This window comes from Triticum aestivum, chromosome 6B, assembly GCF_018294505.1.
Source record: "Triticum aestivum cultivar Chinese Spring chromosome 6B, IWGSC CS RefSeq v2.1, whole genome shotgun sequence".
NCBI classification, from domain to species: Eukaryota; Viridiplantae; Streptophyta; class Magnoliopsida; order Poales; family Poaceae; genus Triticum; species Triticum aestivum.
In genome coordinates, this window is record NC_057810.1 from 108,810,749 (window position 1) to 108,831,955 (window position 21,207).

Below are 21,207 nucleotides of genomic sequence, written 5' to 3' on the forward strand. Positions count from 1 at the left end.
AGTAAACGGAGGGAGTAGTAAATTTTTTCTCCTCGTCCTGCGAGCCACCGCGCGCACGGGCGAGGGAGGAGCAAGCTTCACCTCATCCTGCGAGCCACCACGCCCGTGGGCGGGGGACATGTCGTACTAAACAAGCTTCTCCTTGTTCTGCGAGTTGACGGGACACATCAAAAGTACTGCAGTGTATAGAGCCTTTCCTCTAAGGTAGGCCCCACATGGTTTGTCTCTTTTTTTAATTTAACATAACGTGTCAAGTCGCAATTTGTTTGTTCATCCGTGGTAGACGATCCTCCCTCCACCAAGTGGACAACCAGTACACGTGCCAAATTACCACATGGGCTGCCTTTTTCGTACAGAAATGAGCTCCACCGTGTACCCGTGCGGGTGTGGTTGGGAAAGAGACGGGAGTACATGCGCCGTGCATGCACCTCTTCTCTTCGTGCATGTCCCCCACCTACGTGGGTGTGGGTGAGAGATACAAACCGCGTTGGTGAGTGTTTTTTGTTTCATGGTGGGGGTGGGGGTGGGGTGGGGGTTGATTTCGTGAACTATTTCTGGGAATATGTGTCGATGACATCTCAAACAAAATTTTGCATGCAATGTGTGTGAAATGGAGGCCTATCCACATCATACATAGAGGGTCGAGCAATCCACGAGAAGAGAGGGAGGGGTCATAGCTATCGATAGAGTCGAAGAGAGGATCAAGTACGGGTGGGTGCGAGATCGATGAAGAGATCCATCGAAATTGTGTGTGTGTGTGTGCAAGTCAAAGATATAGGGCGACTGGCCTACCGGAACATTAGAGGGCACATGTCAAGTTTGTGTGTGGCATGGAGACATGACTAGAGCTCTTGATGTATTAGTGTGTGGGGGGGAGGGGTGGGGGGAGGGGTAGGCAGAGGCCTAACTATAGTGGTAGAACAACTCGTATATGTGTTGAGAAGGAGAGACCCAGCTATGTCATGAGGGAGATCGATCGACATACATACATAACTGAAGGACGGGAAATATGATGGGACATAGAGAGAGAGGAGAGAGAGAGGGAGGGAGAGGGAGGGAGAGGGGTAGAGTGCTGGATGGGTGATGGAGTTGCTTCTTGGAGATGTTGGGAGAGGCCTACTAGACAAACTGAGGGTGGAACTGCAATGTTATCAATAAGAGTGGGGATATGTTTCTGTGTGTGCCTGTGCGTGATAGATCTGTCGGGACGCATCCGTGGATGATGAAGGGGAACCATGTGTTTGGTAAGCAAACCTAACTAGATCGGTAGATCAATTGTTGTTTGTCGGAGGAAGGGAGAGACACAACTAATGAGGTAGATCGATCGATGTGTGGGTAAAACGAGTTATAAGGACCTAGCTGGCTATATGTATAGCGAGAGATCGGTTGGTGTACGTCCATTTGTTAGAGGCAAATAAGGCCCAGCGAGATGGATAGACAGAGAGAATGGAGCTAGGAGTTGGTGCGAGAGGCCCAACTACTAGCTAGATAGGGGGAGGAGTGTGCGGTTGTGAGATCGATTAAAATAGGGGTGAGAGTTTACACGTGTGTCTGACCATATGAGAGACACGAGGCAAGGACACGTAAAGGAGGAGATTGAAGCTGTGTGTGTATGCTGTAGGCAGGCATCGCTGGAGAGGTTTATCGATTGGTGTGTGTCGAAAAGGAGTTGTGGAGACTCTGGGAGAACGACCTAAAGGAAAAAATGAATGTGCCCAGTGGATAGAATGCCGAGGGAGGGGGAGGGAGAGGAGGGCATGTGCATGCACAAGAGAAAGTTAGTGGTAGCTACAAAGGTTAGAGGATTGTGTGGGTGTAAGAGACTAACAAAGATCATAATTTGACATGAAAGTGGATTCATATATTTGAATAGGAGATCATAGTGTTTTAAACATTGCATGCATGAATATAGCGGTGATACACGTGATGTGCACATGTTATACCATAATGTGATAACGTATGGCGTTTGCAACTCACAGCTAAATGCCGAACAATCTAAACCATACTATACATCAAACAATCTCATATTTTATTTGAATTTGTGATAATGTATGCCGTTTGCAGCTTACAACTAAATATCGAGCAATCTAAACAATACTATATGTCGAACATTCTCACATTTTATTTGAATTTGTGGTAATGTGTGGTGTTTGCAACTCACATCTAAATACTTGTAGGCGTAGGGGGCGGGGCACCATACATAATGTGATAAACACATTATACATATGAGACATGGTTTAGATTATGAAGATCTAGCTAGAGCTAGAAATGTAATGTGATTTGAAATCAAAATAAAGTGGATTCAAAAAATCCAGTTCGAGTTCATATAGTACACATAGTTCATATGTAACTCGATATTGATCATGTGGTGTGCTGTGAAGATAATACACAAACGATGGTTTAACTTGACAATAATGATGATTGTAGATCTTATTAAAATAGAGAAATGAATTCAAATGCTTTGACTTCACAACAATCATTAATGTAGATCTTATTCAAATTTAGTTCATATTGAAGCGGTAGTATATACGTTTGGAATGCACTAAAACGTTTATTTGAGTAGTAGGTTGCATGCATTATACACGTAGCGATATATTTTAATTGAACTTAACATGAATTCAAAGTTTTGAATGACATTTGTAGTGCGCATTGATTTGGTACAGTACACGTTAGGCTTGTCCGGAAATTTCAACCCGCGCCTTGTCAGCCCAAAATATTTAAGATATATCTTTGTCTTGTTGTGCTCCGACAACTCCCTCCATCTCAACCCGTGCCTTGCTATTCCGAAATTACAACGCGCGTGAAAACTCCCACCTCCTATGAAATCCCGACACGCGAAACGCCCGTGGTACCCCTGAACCGAAAGAACCGCCTCAAATCGGTGGGGGGGGGGGTACTTTCGTAACTTACCCCACATTTCGGACAAGCGCGTCTCTAAGCCATGGTTCCCCACTGCCATCCCATCCGCCCACCCATTCGTACACCAAGGCCGCGAAAACCCGCGACGAAACCCCACACCCTGCTCCATCCGCCACCCAGCCGGAGCTTCTTCCCCGACGACGTTGTCCATAGCAACACCTCGATGTCCCTCATCCACCGTACCGGATGAGGATCCGTCATCGATCTCATCGTCCCGCCGGTTGAGCCACCCCGTCCTCCACATCCAAGGAGCTGCCCTGACGTTCCCCTCATCTTTCGCGCCACCTCCATTCCCACACCGCCATCATCACCTGCACCACCAGAAGAGCATCATCATCACCGTTTCCTCGGATGAAGTTGCGGCCTAATCGGCGCCACCAAAGAAGTTGTACACTAATCGCCGCATTGTCTTCTTGATTTGATCTCACGGTGCTGTCGGCGCTCAGTCCCGAGCCGACACGGCGCGGCTCCATCCACGGCGGCGTCGCCGCCCACTTCCTCCATGGCGTCACTCCCTCAGCGGCGACGTCCACATCAGTAGGAGCTGATGCTGCTTTAGCTCTCGCTCGCGCTGCTGCTCTGCTCTTGCTCTCGGTCCCCTCCCTGGTCTGCTCTTGCTATTGCTCTTGCTCGCGCTGCTGCTCTCGCTCTTGCTCTTGCTTGCGATGCTGCTGCTCCAATTTGGCTACACTTCAGTCGACTGAATCGACTTTTGGGTCAGTCGATTTCCAAGGGGTGGGCTCGTCGGGGTGAAGGAAGAACCAGCCGCAGCAGGGAGGGGGGCTCGCTGGAGAGGTACCCCACTATCTATCTTAGGGTTCAGGATGGTGGCGGTGGTCGCCGGCGGTGGCGGGGCATTGGCGGGACGGTGGCATGGGGATCGCCGGAGAAAAAGCTCGGCACGGGGGGGGCCTAGAGGGATGGCCAGGGCGGCGGCGGACCGGTGGTGGGGAGTGTTTTCGGGGCGGGCGGGGCGGCACACCACCGGCCACGGGCGGCGGGGGGCTTCTGTTTGGCCGGTGGTGGCTGGCAGCTCAGGGGGGTGGAGGTTGAAGATGAATCGCAGGCCCTTGATTTCATATCCAATGACTGCAAAATCGACTGACTAGAGATGAAAAAGTCAGTCGACCGACGTGTAGCCTCACCTTGCTAGTGCGTTCAGTTTCGACAGCAAAATTCAGTTTCAATAGAAAAATTTAGTTTGGACAGTTAGGTTCAGTTTCGACAGTTAAGTTCAGTTTCGACAGTTAAGTTCAAAGATGAGCGGATGATGTATTTTACATCTAGCACTTTGTGGTTATGTATTTTACATCATGTATTGGAGATGCTATTAGAATTCCACTCAGGTTAACGTTGTTCGTTGTCTCTCTTGTCCTGCTTCAGCCTCGGCGTCGTACAACTCACTGGAGCTGCTCCAACGACGAAACCCTCCATCACAGCGGAGCAGTACCTCGCACTCCATCTCTAGATGCCTAAGATCTTCTTCCCCTCCTCCGACAGCAAAGTCAGCCGGAGAATCCTCACTGGCCAAACCAATCACGCTGAGATCGACAAGGCTTTGCCAAAGAGGTTGTACACTTGTTGCATCTCTTTTTTACTCTACATGTTATATATATTGTCCACTGAGCACACGGATTTGTTCCTTTAGTGTCTCCTTGAAAGCAAAAAACGTAGGAATTTTAATTTTCACTTGTCCTCCTTTTCAAATTCCTATTCATGAAGCACAAGACTAAGAGATAGTAGCATAATAGCATTATAACCATACATTTTCTTGTGGTTCGACTTAATCTCACCATGCTTCTTGCATCCTATGATCTTCCAATTGTTGTGAATCAAACACCCAGATTGGCAGAAATCCTGTGTTTTTAAATTCTCTATTTTGCACGTGCATTCCTATCCTATTCCTGTCTATTTCCTATCCCTGCATTGTTGGAATCCTCCAATTCAAATGAGCCCTTACAGAATTACTTCTCTTACAGATAGTTGTCAAAGAAAACCTTGTGTGGTTTGTCCCGGTCCTGCTGCACCGTCGTCCACCCCAGCTCAGTTGCTCCAATGATAGAAGGGTCCATCACAGCAGGGATCCGGCCTCCAAACTGTCTTTCGCCGCCTCAGATCTTCTTCCCCATCGCTGGCAGCCATGAAAACTGCATTACCATCATCAACCGAGCAGATGACCTCGAGGACTACACGGGTCCGCAAGAGAGGTCGCACTCTTTCGTGTCTGCTTACGTTATGCATCACTTAGTATTACATGCTACTTTATCGTCTTGCTCACCGATTAGACTCTGAGTCAGCTCCAAACTAATGGTCAAACTTGAGTTTTTAAATGGTTGTGGGGTACATATCGGGGCCGCTATCAATAGTATCTATCTACTATCTGGTTAATCTCCGGTGTCTACTATGAGTTTCATGTTGGGTGGGAAACAAACAGTAAAGAAGCCATTATCTGTATTTATTAACTGAAGCCATTATCTGCCTGCTATTATTGGTTTTGGGTCTATCCACAGGTTGCTACCATCACTCTGGATTTCTGCATGCACTCCTTACATAATCTCACTATGTTTTATTCCTATGCATGACAGTTATTGTAAACAATGGAACTGAACATGTAGAGCAAAAGAGACGAGCCTTCTGTGGCAATATAATTTCATGCAGACGTTGCTCCATGGTAGGCGCAAAGGCAGCCCCCCTCCATGCATTTCGGATTGTAATCGAGAGGAAGATATCTGTCGGCGTTCTGGGAACGGGGTTCCCCAGACTTGCCTGCCTGCGGCCTGCAGCGTGGCTCAAGGGGCGGCCCAGCATGGCCCATCTTCATCAGCACGAGCTCAAGACCCTCGCGAGGGGCCAAGCCTCGCGGGGCGGACGACAAGAGGCTTCCTCAGGCGCGGACTGGTCGGGCTGGCTCGCGAGGAGGCGGAGAGATCAAGGCGGGGTACCTCACGAGGTGCCCATGACGCAAGCCATGACGACCAAGGGCGCTAGGCGGGCGCCAGGCCGCGCAGTGTCCTCCCTTTCCTCTTTGGTGCAAAGGGAGCAAGCGCAGGCGAGAGCATCAAGTAAAGGCATCCATTTCGGTGCAACAAGACCAAGACCAGCAGAACGGCGGGATGGAGGTCATCGTGGAGCCCAAGCAGGCGTCACCACCAGAGCCTTTGGCAGGCGAGGACCAACTTTAGTCAGGATAAGTGTACTAGATGTTCCCCTTCAAAATGGCCAATTGGTGGCGCCCTTCCCGCTCAATATTTGGGAGGAGGCCCAGGGCCTTTGCCTATAAATAGGACTAGCCACCAAAAGATAGGGACAAGGAGATCCCAACGGACCGATCGATCGAGAGAGCGACTGAACTCCCCCTAGTAGTTCATCGCACCAGCCAAGAACAGACCCTCGCGAGGCTGTTCTCCCTTGTATTGTTCATCACCATCCCAAGAGGCAATCCACCACACCACACACTGGAGTAGGGTATTACACCACAATGGTGGCCCGAACCAGTATAAACTCTGTGTCCCTTGTGTTGTTCCTTTGATTGCTTAGATCATAGCGAGGCGGTGAGGTGCAGGTAGACAGAGGGTGAAATCTCCACGCGCACCCCAGAGTTTGAACCTAGAGGGTCTGCCGGAACCCGAAATCCAACATTTGGCGCGCCAGGTAGGGGTGCGCCGGAATTCGCCTTCCGCCGCCCTGTTCTTCACCGACCATCGCGTCCATGTCAGACGCCAGTCAGGCCCCCGCCGAGCGCCGAGCCGCTCTCGCTTCCCGCGTCGCCCAGACGGCCCTCGTCGGCGGCCACCCCCACCGTTCCCCGTCGCCTGCCGTCAACGCCGTCACCGACCCGGCAGGGAACGAGCAGCAAGCATCGTCCCAGCATCCATCCGTGAGGCGAGACAGATGCACTGCCACTCCCTCGCTCGCCCCGGCTAGTTCTTCATCTCGTGCGCCCCGCGCGGCCATGGAGGCTCGAGCTGCGCTCATCGCAGCAAACGAGCTCCTGCGCCAACGCCCAGTCGACGACGTCTATGAAGAGTGGCTCGACCGCGTCCCCGAGCTTGTCCGCGCCTCAGGGGGCTCCCCCGTGCCGTTCTTCATGCTGCACCGCGCCCCGCCCTGTCCGCGCCTCAGCCGCCTCCTCCTCAAGAAGGCTCCTTGGCCCCAAGGCGCATGGCCCATGGACGGAACCCACCCCGTCCGGTGCCAGCGCAGCAAGAGCGGAGCTGCCAAGAGGTTCCTCGCCCCCAAGAAGCTGCCCGAGTGCTCCCTGCTCCGGTCCGTCACGACCACGCTCCCGTCCCAGCGCGCCAAGATCCCGCGCTGCTCCCAACTGCAGCACATGGGGGCCCACAAGACCTAGCTCCTCTTCACTAGAGGCCTCCCGTGGCCACGGCAGGATGCCGCTCCTTCACCGCCGGGTTGCGTAGCGTCGTGTGGCCTTGCAAGTTCAAGCCAGACCTGCCTCCTCACTACGACGGCACGGCCGACCCTGCGGGGTTCCTCCAGCTCTATGAGCTGGGCATCGAAGCCGCCAACGGGGACGAGAAGGTCATGGCGAACTGGTTTCCCATGGCACTCAAGGACGGGGCCCGAACCTGGCTCCTGAACCTGGAGCCAGGCACGATCTCCTCCTGGGACGAGATGTGCACCCATTTCATCGCCAACTTCCAAGGTACTCGCGACCGGCCACCTGCCGTGAGCGACATGTGCCGCATCAAGCAGCAACCAGGGGATACCCTGCAGAAGTACATACAGCGCTTCAACAACGCACATCTCAAGATTCCCAAGGTGACCGAGGAGGCCATCATCTCGGCCTTCTCCGACGGCGTGCGCGACATCAAGATGAAGGAGGAACTGGCGATGCATGAAGATCTATGCACCTCCTTGGAGCTGTTCAACTTGGCAACCAAGTGCGCCAGGGCTGAGTAAGGGCGCCTTTCCCTCCTCGAGCTGCCAGCCGTCGACCTAGAAGAGTAGAAATCCAAGGCCAAGGACATGAAGCGCAAGGGGGCTGCCGTCCTCGCGGCAGAACCAGACACCAAGCGGGGCAGAGATCAGCCCGAGTCTTTCAAGGGCAGCCGGTACTGTGTGTACCACGACCTCCACACCCACAACACCAACGAATGCAAAGAGCTCCGAGCCGTGGGAGAAGGAAGGGTCGGCCGACGCCCCGACCGCAACGATCTCGGCTATGGCCAAGGAGGAGGAAGGAACGCAGGACGCTGGGAAGACCGCGGCCCTCGCCAAGGGTGGCGCGACCGACCTCGTGAGGATCGCTGGCAGGATCAGCCTCGCGAGGGGGACTGGAGGGATCGGCTTCGCGAGGATCGCCCACAAGGAAACACAGGCCTCCCTCCACTGTCGCCACAACCAAGGAGAAATGAGGACCATCATCAGGATGAGGGGGCTGGGGGCTTCCAGGAGCCGCGCGCGATCACCTGCATCCTGGGCGGAGCTCAAGCCCCAGCCTCTCAATGCATCTTCAAGCAGTTCACCCGTGAAGTGAATGCAGTCCTCCCCAAGCTTGAGGCCACGCGCCCCCTCGGGTGGTCGGCGTGCGCCATCACGTTCAGCTTAGCGGATCATCTCAAGTGCGCGGCCACAGCCGGAGTCCTCCCAATGCTTTGCTCCCCAGTCATCAGCAACGTGCAAGTCACCAGGACCCTCATCGATGGCGGGGCAGGGCTCAACGTCATGTCCATAGAGACGTTCAACAACCTCCAAGTGCCTTACGATCAGCTTCAGCCAACCAAGACTTTCTCCGGAGTCACCGACGGCTCCACGGTTCCAATTGGGCAGGTCCGCCTCCCTGTGTCACATCCCTAGCTTCTGGTAATGCTCTAGGCTAGCTTCATGTGTGCATCATGTCTATATTCCGAAAGTTGAAATGAGGAAATTGAAAGCCTCGGAAATCATTTTAATAAAGGGGCAAGAAACCCTAAAATTGCAATCAGTAAATCCAAAATGCCCTAGAAATAGCTCTGACAATTTTGGCAAGAGTTATAAATCAAACCAAAATTTTGGGACATTTCTAAGGAATTATTTGGGCTCTGATTTTAAATCAATATTTTATTTGAATTTGGAGTTATATTCATAATATATAATGAATATATTTTCAAATGTCCTGAGATATTTTATGTTTATGAGGAGTAGACCTTAAGTGACATAAAATTATCCAGGGGAGTTTTGGCACTGTTTTCAAATTTGTTTGAATTTGAATTCAGTGGCAATTAAATAGAAAACAGAACAGATATATAAAAAAAAGAGAGAAGCCCAGCCACTTACCTGGCGCCCACTTACCTGGCCCAGCTCCTCCAGCGGCCCAGCCCGCCACCGCTACCCTCCCTGTCGCCTTCCTCCTCGCGCCAGTAGGCAGAGGAGGGACACGGCGCACGCGCCCGAGCTCGCCACGCCACCACCCTGCTCGTCTGCATCGCCTGGCCACCGCGACGCCGCGCGTCATCTCCTCGGCGCCGCCCCGACCCCCTGGACCCCCTCGCTCTCTCCCTCTCCCTTGTTTCTCTCCTCTGCTTCCTCTCTCTCACTCGCCCGAGCGCAGCCGCAGCCGCGCCACCGTAACGCCGCGGCCACCGTCTCCCCCTCGACCCCTCGCTGTGCTTGCGAGCTCCGTCTCGACGTCCCCGACCTCCTCGACAAGCCACGACGCCACGGACGCGCTGCAACGCCGCCATCACCACCGTCTTCATCGCCATGGCCGGAGATCGCCGCCGCTCGATTCGCAGCAACGAGGACGCCCCCGAGCTCACCAACCCCTTCGTTCGATCCGCTGTGAGCTGCTGCGTCGATCCCCTCCCTCCCCTGGCACTTTTTCTCCTGCTAGCGCCAATATCCACCGGAGCCGAGAGCTCTTCGCCGCCGGCCATGTCGCCGCCGTAGCCACCGTTGCCTAGAGCTGCAACCGAGCACGCGGCCGTGCTCAGTGCAACCCCAGGAGGTCGTAACACCCCCCTTTGCCTCCTGCCGTGCTCCCTAACACCGACCCCGAGCTCGCCCGAGCTCCGGCCGCCGCCGAGGTCGACGCCGTGCTCAACTCCGGCCACCTCGCGGCCTCCCGTCCGTTCCTTTGGATGCGGAGGAGCAAGAGCTTCTCCCTAGTGCCCTCAGCGCGCCAAACCACCGCTCGTAGCGCCAAACCCGCCACCACCCGAACTCCGGCCGCCGCCGTCGTCATGATTGCCGTCGCCTCCGGCCACCCTAGCTTCTCCCGTTTGCCCTGTTAGATGCGCGCGAGCCTGGGCATCCCGTAGAGCCCCTCCGCCGCTCTTTTGGTCATCGGAGGGCGAATCCCGACGCTCTCCGCCGTCCCTGGCCTCGCCGGCGACGAGCCTCGGGTCAACTCCGGCGAGTTTGACCCGGGTTTGACCCCACTGGCCGGTTTGACCCCCCTCTCTCTCACTGACATGCGGGCCCCGCCCGGCTAATTAAGTTAGGTTAGTATTAACTAAGCTAGGTTAGTTTAGTTAGACACTGACACTCGGGACCCACCGGTCAGAGTTTGACCGGACTGTGCCACGTTGACCTGCTGACGTCATCATGACGTCAGGATGACGCAGTAATGTTTTCTGGATTTGTTTTTATTCAGAAAATTCCAGAAAATTGTATAAACTTCTAAAAATCATAGAAATTCAACCGTAACTCCAAATTAAATAATTTATATATGAAAAATTATCAGAAAAATTCAAGGAATCCATCTGTACCATTTTCATGCATGTTAGAACAACTTATAGCTGCTGTTTAGCACAAATCAATTAAATGGCATTTGAATAATCACATATGGAGTTTAAATTTGAATCTTGTATTCAAACCAACTTCATTTAATCTGTTGCTAGTTGCATTAGCTCAAAACACATTCATTTTGCCATGTCATGATCATGCATCATATTGTGCATTGCATTGATTGTGTTCCCTTCTATGTTGCCGGTATTTGTCCCCTCTCGATAGACGTGATACCGATGATGTGATCGTTGACACTGATGAAGACTCAATGCTATCTTCAGAAGTGCCAGGCAAGCAAAACCCCCTTGTTCATTCCGATACAAACCCACTCTCTCGCTCCTGCTCTCTTTTACTGCATTAGGACAACAACGATTCATCTGTTACTTGTTGCGGTAGTTGAACCCCTTTATCCTTTGCATGACCTGTCATTGCCACAGTAAATAGATGAAACCCACTAGCATGAGTAGGAGTTGTTTGAGCCCTGTTGTGCCTACTCATTCTTGCTTGTTTGTCATGCCTGCTACTGCTTAGAGTTGTGTCAGGTCTGATTCATCGGGAATGGATCAGAGGTGTGTGAACATGTCCTACCATTGAGAGCTAAGTGTGTGAACACGATTTGGTAAAGGTAGCGGTGAGAGGCCATGTAGGAGTACATGGTGGGTTGTCTCATTGAAGCCGTCCTTAGGAACTGAGTTCTGTGTTTGTGATCCATGACTCAGCTACTACCATACATTGGGCCCTGAAATATGACCCCGCTCGACTTCTTAATCACCCTTGTCCTCTGTCCAGGAGTTGCAAGTAGTTTCTGGTGTTTGTAGTATGCTGGAGGCCGTGGACAGCGCTGACCGTAGGGGTGGGCTGTGATGCGGTAGGCACGTGGCCGGGTAAACCGGGCACCCGTTTGGTGTCACGGAACCCTGTTCACATCGTTTGGGGCTGTGAGCGAAACTCCGGCCGGATCTCCTCATGGATGGAACCCGAATAGGCGATAAACCTGGACTAGAGACTTAGGTGTTTAGGTAGGTCGTGGTCTACACCCACGTCGGCTTTCGCTTGAAGTCTGCCGAGCACATGTCGTGTGCAGACGCTAAGTGGTGGAAACATGTATGAAGAAGTACACCCCTGCAGGGTTAACATCATCTATTCGAATAGCCGTGTCCGCGGTAAAGGACTTCTGGGTTGCTTATATCAGTTCATAGACAAGTGAAAGTGGATACTTTAAAATGCGCAAGATAAGCGTGAGTGCTATGGATGGCGTTCTCGTAGGGAGACGGGAGCGGATCCATAGTGGTGTATTGATATGGTGAATATGTGGACTCGTGTGCGCCACCTCAAAAGAGTCGCTTGCAGTCGTAGTTTAGGATAGCCACCGAGTCAAAGCTGGCTTGCTGCAGTTAAACCCCACCATCCCCTTGTTGAAAATGATGCATATGTAGTTAGTTCTGATGTAAGTCTTGCTGGGTACATTTGTACTCACGTTTGCCTATTTTATGTTTTTGCAGAGAGACTTCAGTCTCACTAGTAGTTCCACGTGGACTTCGACGTTTAGCTTGTTACCTCAGCTACGATCTTGTGCCTCAGCAGGATTTGGTAGATAGTCAGGCTTCTCAGCCTTTTTCATTTATAGATGTCTGTACTCAGACATGATAGCTTCCGCTTGTGCTTTGATATGTATGCTCTGAATGTTGGGTCATGAGACCCATGTTTGTAATATCTTGCTCCTCGGAGCCTAATGAATAAATACTTGAGTTGTAGAGTCATGTTGTGATGCCATGTTGTATTTGCACATATCGAGCATATTGTGTGTATGTTATTGAAATGCTTGGTATGTGTGGGATCTGACAACCTAGTTGTTTATCCTTGGTAGCCTCTCTTACCGGGAAATGTCTCCTGGTGTTTCCACTGAGCCATGGTAGCTTGCTACTGCTCCGGAACACTTAGGCTGGCCGGCATGTGTCCTTCGTCGTTCCTGTGTCTGTCCCTTCAGGGAAATGTCACGCGATGAATACCGGAGTCCTGTTAGCCCGCTACAGCCCGGTTCACCGGAGTCCTGCTAGCCCAGTGCTACAGCCTGGATTCACTCGCTGATGACCGACACGTTCGATGCTGGGTCATGGATGCCTGTCCCTGTAGGTTTGTGCCACTTTGGGTTTACGACTAGCCATGTCAGCCCGGGCTCCTTATCATATGGATGCTAGCGACACTATCATATACGTGTGCCAAAAGACGCAAACGGTCCCGGGCAAAGGTAAGACGACACCCGTGGGAATACCGTGCGTGAGGCCGCAAAATGATATGAGGTGTTACATGCTAGATCGATGTGGCATTGAGTCGGGGTCCTGACAGCGTTGGTATCAGAGCTTGACTGCCTGTAGGATTACCAAGCCAAACTGGTCGAAGTTGAGTCTAGAAATTCTTTAGTTATATAAGGGAATTGATTGTGGGATGGAACGTAAGGCTCTTTTTACTCCTTATACCTCATGCCCTTCTGATCTGAGTCATCTTATCTTTCCTACGGGGATTAAGAGCTAGGCTATCTCTTCTTTCTATCAGGATCACGCGTTACTAATCCGTAGACTTATAAGATTGTTGGATTTAAGCTTGAGTTCAGTTTCTACTACTTCCGTATGTTAATTGTTGATCTCGAAACCTTGATATTGTGCTTCTGTGTGGTTATGCCACCATTTTGTAGCATGTCTCAAATCTTTTCGAGCATTATAGTTGTTATGTTGTCCGAGTAATTCCAGGTTTCTAAATAGTCTGATGCATTTACAAAATCCTTTCCCTCTGGTTTTGATGTTCCTTTATGCCAGCTCAATCACACTAATTGTTGAGTTGAGGTATTCTATTGCCTTGACATTTATGTTGGAGTTATTATTATGACCCTAGGTATTTAGGGGAGTCACCTAGTGATCTAGCAACGTTTGTGTTCCCAGTGTGAGATTCTGGCCTTTATTCTCGAAAGCATTCCGTGATGCTACTTAGTAGTAGGTATTCTATTCCTGGGTTTTGAACCCGAGATTCACTCTACTTACTTCATGTTGATAGTGTTGCTAGTTCCTTTAGGATATTAGTAACTTTGCGATAGTCCTCGAGGTTCGTGGTATATCCTTCTTCCAATTACCATGAACCATTCTTGGCAGGAGTTCTTCTGAACCAAAAGATGACAACAAGAGTGCTCTCGATGAGTTCTCCATGCTATATTGCGACTCTGCCAGCTCAACCCTTCTGCATGGGTTATCCGGAAGAATTATGTTGAACTTGGTTCGACATACTAGTCTATGCATCCACAACTCAGAAAGTTATATGTTCCTTTGAGTTGTCCCTCTTTAGTTGTCTACTGACCTTCGTCTATCAATTGATAGTCAAGAGTATGCGTGCGTTCGTTTATCGATGCCTATTACTCTTGTGGTCCGTCAAGCCATTCTATCGTGGAATGACTAGGAGAAACAAACTCCAGTACCTCTTCCATATCTAGGATTGGGTCAAAACAATTGTACTCCGCAGATCAAAATGTCAATCCAGCTTTTGCTCTGTTCTACCTTGGAGTATTACCATCTTTTATATCGGGATTGTTATAGGAATTGCACACCATCCTATGAACTCTTGGTACAGTGATACTTTTGCCATCATTGTTCATTCCTCGGTTCCTGTGTTATTGTAACCGGAATGCCGACAAATGAATCATGGCGTGTGAAATCAATACTGCTAGCAACTCTGTTGCTTGGTAGTTAAAGGATAATAATTTCATTCTTAGCGTGTTGGTTCTTGAATCATCATTCTAAGACTGATCGTGCTATCTAGTCCTTATTTCCGGTGCACCCTTCGATCAATGAGTTAGGATTGTGTCAAGTCCTCACTCATTTGATCATATCGTCTTGCCCTGAAAAGCAAGATTGTTCTCGATCTTAGTAACATATCGGTGGTTCGTGATTTTCCGAATATCTTCTCGAAAGTATCACCAGGTTGTCACCTGACTGTTATGTTAAGCTCGTGATCAAGTTGGTTTATCCTGTAAACCACCCTTTCTCCAAGAATCCGTGTTGGATACCCCTGAGCTAGTTGGTTAAGCTATGCATCAACTTGGAGAGTTGGAAGATAGAAGCTTGTCCGATATAGTTCATTATAAGGGATGTCTTGTATGTGTGTTGAAGAAAGTTGATATTTTCATCGACTGAACCTCGTGATCAGTTAATGGACCTATCATTTTATCCAACCTTTGATTGGAGTATGGGCTATCATCCAATCAGACCAGAACCAACGATATTCGTAATGTTGTCTTACTCGTGGTTGATCCCTCGAGTATACACCATTATATCTTTTGGGTCTGACCCATGCTATCACTTGTTCACTTAACTATGGAATTCCTTTTAAAAGGAAACCCAGATGAATTGTTGTTGAGCCCATTGACAACATCCTTATCTCCTCCATGATTTTGTTGGACATTAAGCTAGTGTTGGAAACTTTTGAAAGCATTTTCTTCATGCTAGCTCATGAAGTATTTGTTTGATGAAAGGAGTGACTTCCTCTTATACACGTGCATTTGGTGAAAGTTGCCGCCGTGAATTTGAGAAAGTTAGTTTTGCTTCCTCTGGAATCATCCCAAGTCAGTCATGCATACGTGCGAAGTATTCTGTGGTCTGGAGATTTGCAACCTCCATTCTATATGTATATCCTAGCACACCAAGCCACTGATTGAGTTGTTCAAAGATAAAGGAGTCTGTCCAAGGTGAACTCTTTGGACTTCCACGCGTGGAGACTTCGATGTCATTAATGATGGTTCCCCCTCCTGAACTCGGTAGTGTTTTATTATAAGACTACTTTGTGGTCATGCTTGTCTTGGACAACATGTTCACATGTTTGTAGCAGAACCAGCTCATGTTTTGGAGCTTGCTATCGTAGTTCATCTCCCGAGAATCCCGCAACGTCATCTCGTCGATTTGTGTTGCAAACTTTCATTTTTCTTCCTAGACTCGATGAGTCTGGAATATCCTGACACCAACCAGATCTGAATCTCAGGCAGATATGATGGTTTGGAACATTTCCCAAGAACTATAATATCGGTCCCTCGAAAACCGGTAAAGTGGATGTCGTGGCCAACACACCCAGCCGGAAGACCTGTTATTATAATATCTTGATTGAGGAAGTTGGCCACCTCCCCATAGGGATTTCGTAGGATTTACTCCCTAGTTGCCCCTATGGATTTTGAGATCCCGAAGTCCGACCTTTTTACTTGATGTTCTAGATATCAAACCATATCTATGAATGGGTTACGCTAGCACATCAAGGAGAACATTAGAAGCGGAGTGCTAAATGTCTCTCGGTCGATCGTCCAGATTTTGTTCCTTGGCTCGCTAAGGTGAAATCTGAGAAAGTGTTATCCTCCTTTGCATCTGCATCGTCCATCGCTATTCATCATGGTAGTATGTTGTGTTGTCAGCATCCTTGACACGGATGTTGGTAAAACCTTGATGATTATGGAAATGCTCAAGTTCTTGAGAGCACGCACAAGCGCTACGTGTTATCATCGGCTCTAACTGGGATTCCTCTCGGTTTCCTCGGCAATGCTATGACCTTTTCAAACAGTGAATCCACTCTCTATTGTTGGGTTCTTCCCTAGTTACCAGAATCATTCCCATCATTTGCATTTTGTTCCCAGCTTGCACCGCCAATGTGCCATTCTACCATGGGTCTCTTCCATTTCCGGTGATAAGCAAATTCATCCATTACGTTGTTTTCAACAAGGTAATCCACATCATCCAAGTCCGAGTATGCCATTCTACCGACCCCCTCCAAATGATCGCTTGTGATTGCCTTAGGCTGGTATGAAGAGTTTCAATGATCTCTGGATCAAAGGTAATTCTTTTTGCCACTTAGGGTAATAATCTATGAATCACCCTCCTCCAGGATGTTTCGTCGTGGTATCATGGCAACTCAACTCCTCGCTACGTTGACAACCGTTCACCACCCTCTTAGGTGTGGAATTGTGGTCTACCTAGTGAACCCTCGTCATCTGCTTCACTCCATTCCTATAGATGTGTGCTTCGCCTCTCAGCTCGAGAGATGTTGCTATGTCTCATTCCGAGAGTTAATCCTGAGTTGTTCGACCTTCGAGAAGATTGATCCTTCTAGAGTTCCCTTCTCCTCTCGTTGTCATGTTGGTTGGAGTTCCCAGAGCAAGACTTCGAGATAATGATGGTGAACGAATCAACGTTCATTTGAAGTGCACCCTGGATCGTGGAGATTATGTTAGTTTGCGTTTCCCCTTCATCTTACCCTACGCTTGAATCTCGAGACGAGATTCTTGTTTAGTGGGGGTGAGTTGTCACATCCCTAGCTTCTGGTAATGCTCTAGGCTAGCTTCATGTGTGCATCATGTCTATATTCCGAAAGTTGAAATGAGGAAATTGAAAGCCTCGGAAATCATTTTAATAAAGGGGCAAGAAACCCTAAAATTGCAATCAGTAAATCCAAAATGCCCTAGAAATAGCTCTGACAATTTTGGCAAGAGTTATAAATCAAACCAAAATTTTGGGACATTTCTAAGGAATTATTTGGGCTCTGATTTTAAATCAATATTTTATTTGAATTTGGAGTTATATTCATAATATATAATGAATATATTTTCAAATGTCCTGAGATATTTTATGTTTATGAGGAGTAGACCTTAAGTGACATAAAATTATCCAGGGGAGTTTTGGCACTGTTTTCAAATTTGTTTGAATTTGAATTCAGTGGCAATTAAATAGAAAACAGAACAGATATATAAAAAAAGAGAGAAGCCCAGCCACTTACCTGGCGCCCACTTACCTGGCCCAGCTCCTCCAGCGGCCCAGCCCGCCACCGCTACCCTCCCTGTCGCCTTCCTCCTCGCGCCAGTAGGCAGAGGAGGGACACGGCGCACGCGCCCGAGCTCGCCACGCCACCACCCTGCTCGTCTGCATCGCCTGGCCACCGCGACGCCGCGCGTCATCTCCTCGGCGCCGCCCCGACCCCCTGGACCCCCTCGCTCTCTCCCTCTCCCTTGTTTCTCTCCTCTGCTTCCTCTCTCTCACTCGCCCGAGCGCAGCCGCAGCCGCGCCACCGTAACGCCGCGGCCACCGTCTCCCCCTCGACCCCTCGCTGTGCTTGCGAGCTCCGTCTCGACGTCCCCGACCTCCTCGACAAGCCACGACGCCACGGACGCGCTGCAACGCCGCCATCACCACCGTCTTCATCGCCATGGCCGGAGATCGCCGCCGCTCGATTCGCAGCAACGAGGACGCCCCCGAGCTCACCAACCCCTTCGTTCGATCCGCTGTGAGCTGCTGCGTCGATCCCCTCCCTCCCCTGGCACTTTTTCTCCTGCTAGCGCCAATATCCACCGGAGCCGAGAGCTCTTCGCCGCCGGCCATGTCGCCGCCGTAGCCACCGTTGCCTAGAGCTGCAACCGAGCACGCGGCCGTGCTCAGTGCAACCCCAGGAGGTCGTAACACCCCCCTTTGCCTCCTGCCGTGCTCCCTAACACCGACCCCGAGCTCGCCCGAGCTCCGGCCGCCGCCGAGGTCGACGCCGTGCTCAACTCCGGCCACCTCGCGGCCTCCCGTCCGTTCCTTTGGATGCGGAGGAGCAAGAGCTTCTCCCTAGTGCCCTCAGCGCGCCAAACCACCGCTCGTAGCGCCAAACCCGCCACCACCCGAACTCCGGCCGCCGCCGTCGTCATGATTGTCGTCGCCTCCGGCCACCCTAGCTTCTCCCGTTTGCCCTGTTAGATGCGCGCGAGCCTGGGCATCCCGTAGAGCCCCTCCGCCGCTCTTTTGGTCATCGGAGGGCGAATCCCGACGCTCTCCGCCGTCCCTGGCCTCGCCGGCGACGAGCCTCGGGTCAACTCCGGCGAGTTTGACCCGGGTTTGACCCCACTGGCCGGTTTGACCCCCCTCTCTCTCACTGACATGCGGGCCCCGCCCGGCTAATTAAGTTAGGTTAGTATTAACTAAGCTAGGTTAGTTTAGTTAGACACTGACACTCGGGACCCACCGGTCAGAGTTTGACCGGACTGTGCCACGTTGACCTGCTGACGTCATCATGACGTCAGGATGACGCAGTAATGTTTTCTGGATTTGTTTTTATTCAGAAAATTCCAGAAAATTGTATAAACTTCTAAAAATCATAGAAATTCAACCGTAACTCCAAATTAAATAATTTATATATGAAAAATTATCAGAAAAATTCAAGGAATCCATCTGTACCATTTTCATGCATGTTAGAACAACTTATAGCTGCTGTTTAGCACAAATCAATTAAATGGCATTTGAATAATCACATATGGAGTTTAAATTTGAATCTTGTATTCAAACCAACTTCATTTAATCTGTTGCTAGTTGCATTAGCTCAAAACACATTCATTTTGCCATGTCATGATCATGCATCATATTGTGCATTGCATTGATTGTGTTCCCTTCTATGTTGCCGGTATTTGTCCCCTCTCGATAGACGTGATACCGATGATGTGATCGTTGACACTGATGAAGACTCAATGCTATCTTCAGAAGTGCCAGGCAAGCAAAACCCCCTTGTTCATTCCGATACAAACCCACTCTCTCGCTCCTGCTCTCTTTTACTGCATTAGGACAACAACGATTCATCTGTTACTTGTTGCGGTAGTTGAACCCCTTTATCCTTTGCATGACCTGTCATTGCCACAGTAAATAGATGAAACCCACTAGCATGAGTAGGAGTTGTTTGAGCCCTGTTGTGCCTACTCATTCTTGCTTGTTTGTCATGCCTGCTACTGCTTAGAGTTGTGTCAGGTCTGATTCATCGGGAATGGATCAGAGGTGTGTGAACATGTCCTACCATTGAGAGCTAAGTGTGTGAACACGATTTGGTAAAGGTAGCGGTGAGAGGCCATGTAGGAGTACATGGTGGGTTGTCTCATTGAAGCCGTCCTTAGGAACTGAGTTCTGTGTTTGTGATCCATGACTCAGCTACTACCATACATTGGGCCCTGAAATATGACCCCGCTCGACTTCTTAATCACCCTTGTCCTCTGTCCAGGAGTTGCAAGTAGTTTCTGGTGTTTGTAGTATGCTGGAGGCCGTGGACAGCGCTGACCGTAGGGGTGGGCTGTGATGCGGTAGGCACGTGGCCGGGTAACCGGGCACCCGTTTGGTGTCACGGAACCCTGTTCACATCGTTTGGGGCTGTGAGCGAAACTCCGGCCGGATCTCCTCATGGATGGAACCCGAATAGGCGATAAACCTGGACTAGAGACTTAGGTGTTTAGGTAGGTCGTGGTCTACACCCACGTCGGCTTTCGCTTGAAGTCTGCCGAGCACATGTCGTGTGCAGACGCTAAGTGGTGGAAACATGTATGAAGAAGTACACCCCTGCAGGGTTAACATCATCTATTCGAATAGCCGTGTCCGCGGTAAAGGACTTCTGGGTTGCTTATATCAGTTCATAGACAAGTGAAAGTGGATACTTTAAAATGCGCAAGATAAGCGTGAGTGCTATGGATGGCGTTCTCGTAGGGAGACGGGAGCGGATCCATAGTGGTGTATTGATATGGTGAATATGTGGACTCGTGTGCGCCACCTCAAAGAGTCGCTTGCAGTCGTAGTTTAGGATAGCCACCGAGTCAAAGCTGGCTTGCTGCAGTTAAACCCCACCATCCCCTTGTTGAAAATGATGCATATGTAGTTAGTTCTGATGTAAGTCTTGCTGGGTACATTTGTACTCACGTTTGCCTATTTTATGTTTTTGCAGAGAGACTTCAGTCTCACTAGTAGTTCCACGTGGACTTCGACGTTTAGCTTGTTACCTCAGCTACGATCTTGTGCCTCGGCAGGATTTGGTAGATAGTCAGGCTTCTCAGCCTTTTTCATTTATAGATGTCTGTACTCAGACATGATAGCTTCCGCTTGTGCTTTGATTGTATGCTCTGAATGTTGGGTCATGAGACCCCTGTTTGTAATATCTCGCTCCTCGGAGCCTAATGAATAAATACTTGAGTTGTAGAGTCATGTTGTGATGCCATGTTGTATTTGCACATATCGAGCATATTGTGTGTATGTTATTGAAATGCTTGGTATGTGTGGGATCTGACAACCTAGTTGTTTATCCTTGGTAGCCTCTCTTACCGGGAAATGTCTCCTGGTGTTTCCACTGAGCCATGGTAGCTTGCTACTGCTCCGGAACACTTAGGCTGGCCGGCATGTGTCCTTCGTCGTTCCTGTGTCTGTCCCTTCAGGGAAATGTCACGCGACGAACAGCAGAGTCCTGTTAGCCCGCTACAGCCCGGTTCACCGGAGTCCTGCTAGTCCAGTGCTACAGCCCGGATTCACTCGCTGATGACCGACACGTTCGATGCTGGGTCATGGATGCCTGTCCCTGTAAGTTTGTGCCACTTTGGGTTTACGACTAGCCATGTCAGCCCGGGCTCCTTATCATATGGATGCTAGCGACACTGTCATATACGTGTGCCAAAAGGCGCAAACGGTCCCGGGCAAAGGTAAGGCGACACCCGTGGGAATACCGTGCGTGAGGCCACAAAGTGATATGAGGTGTTACATGATAGAT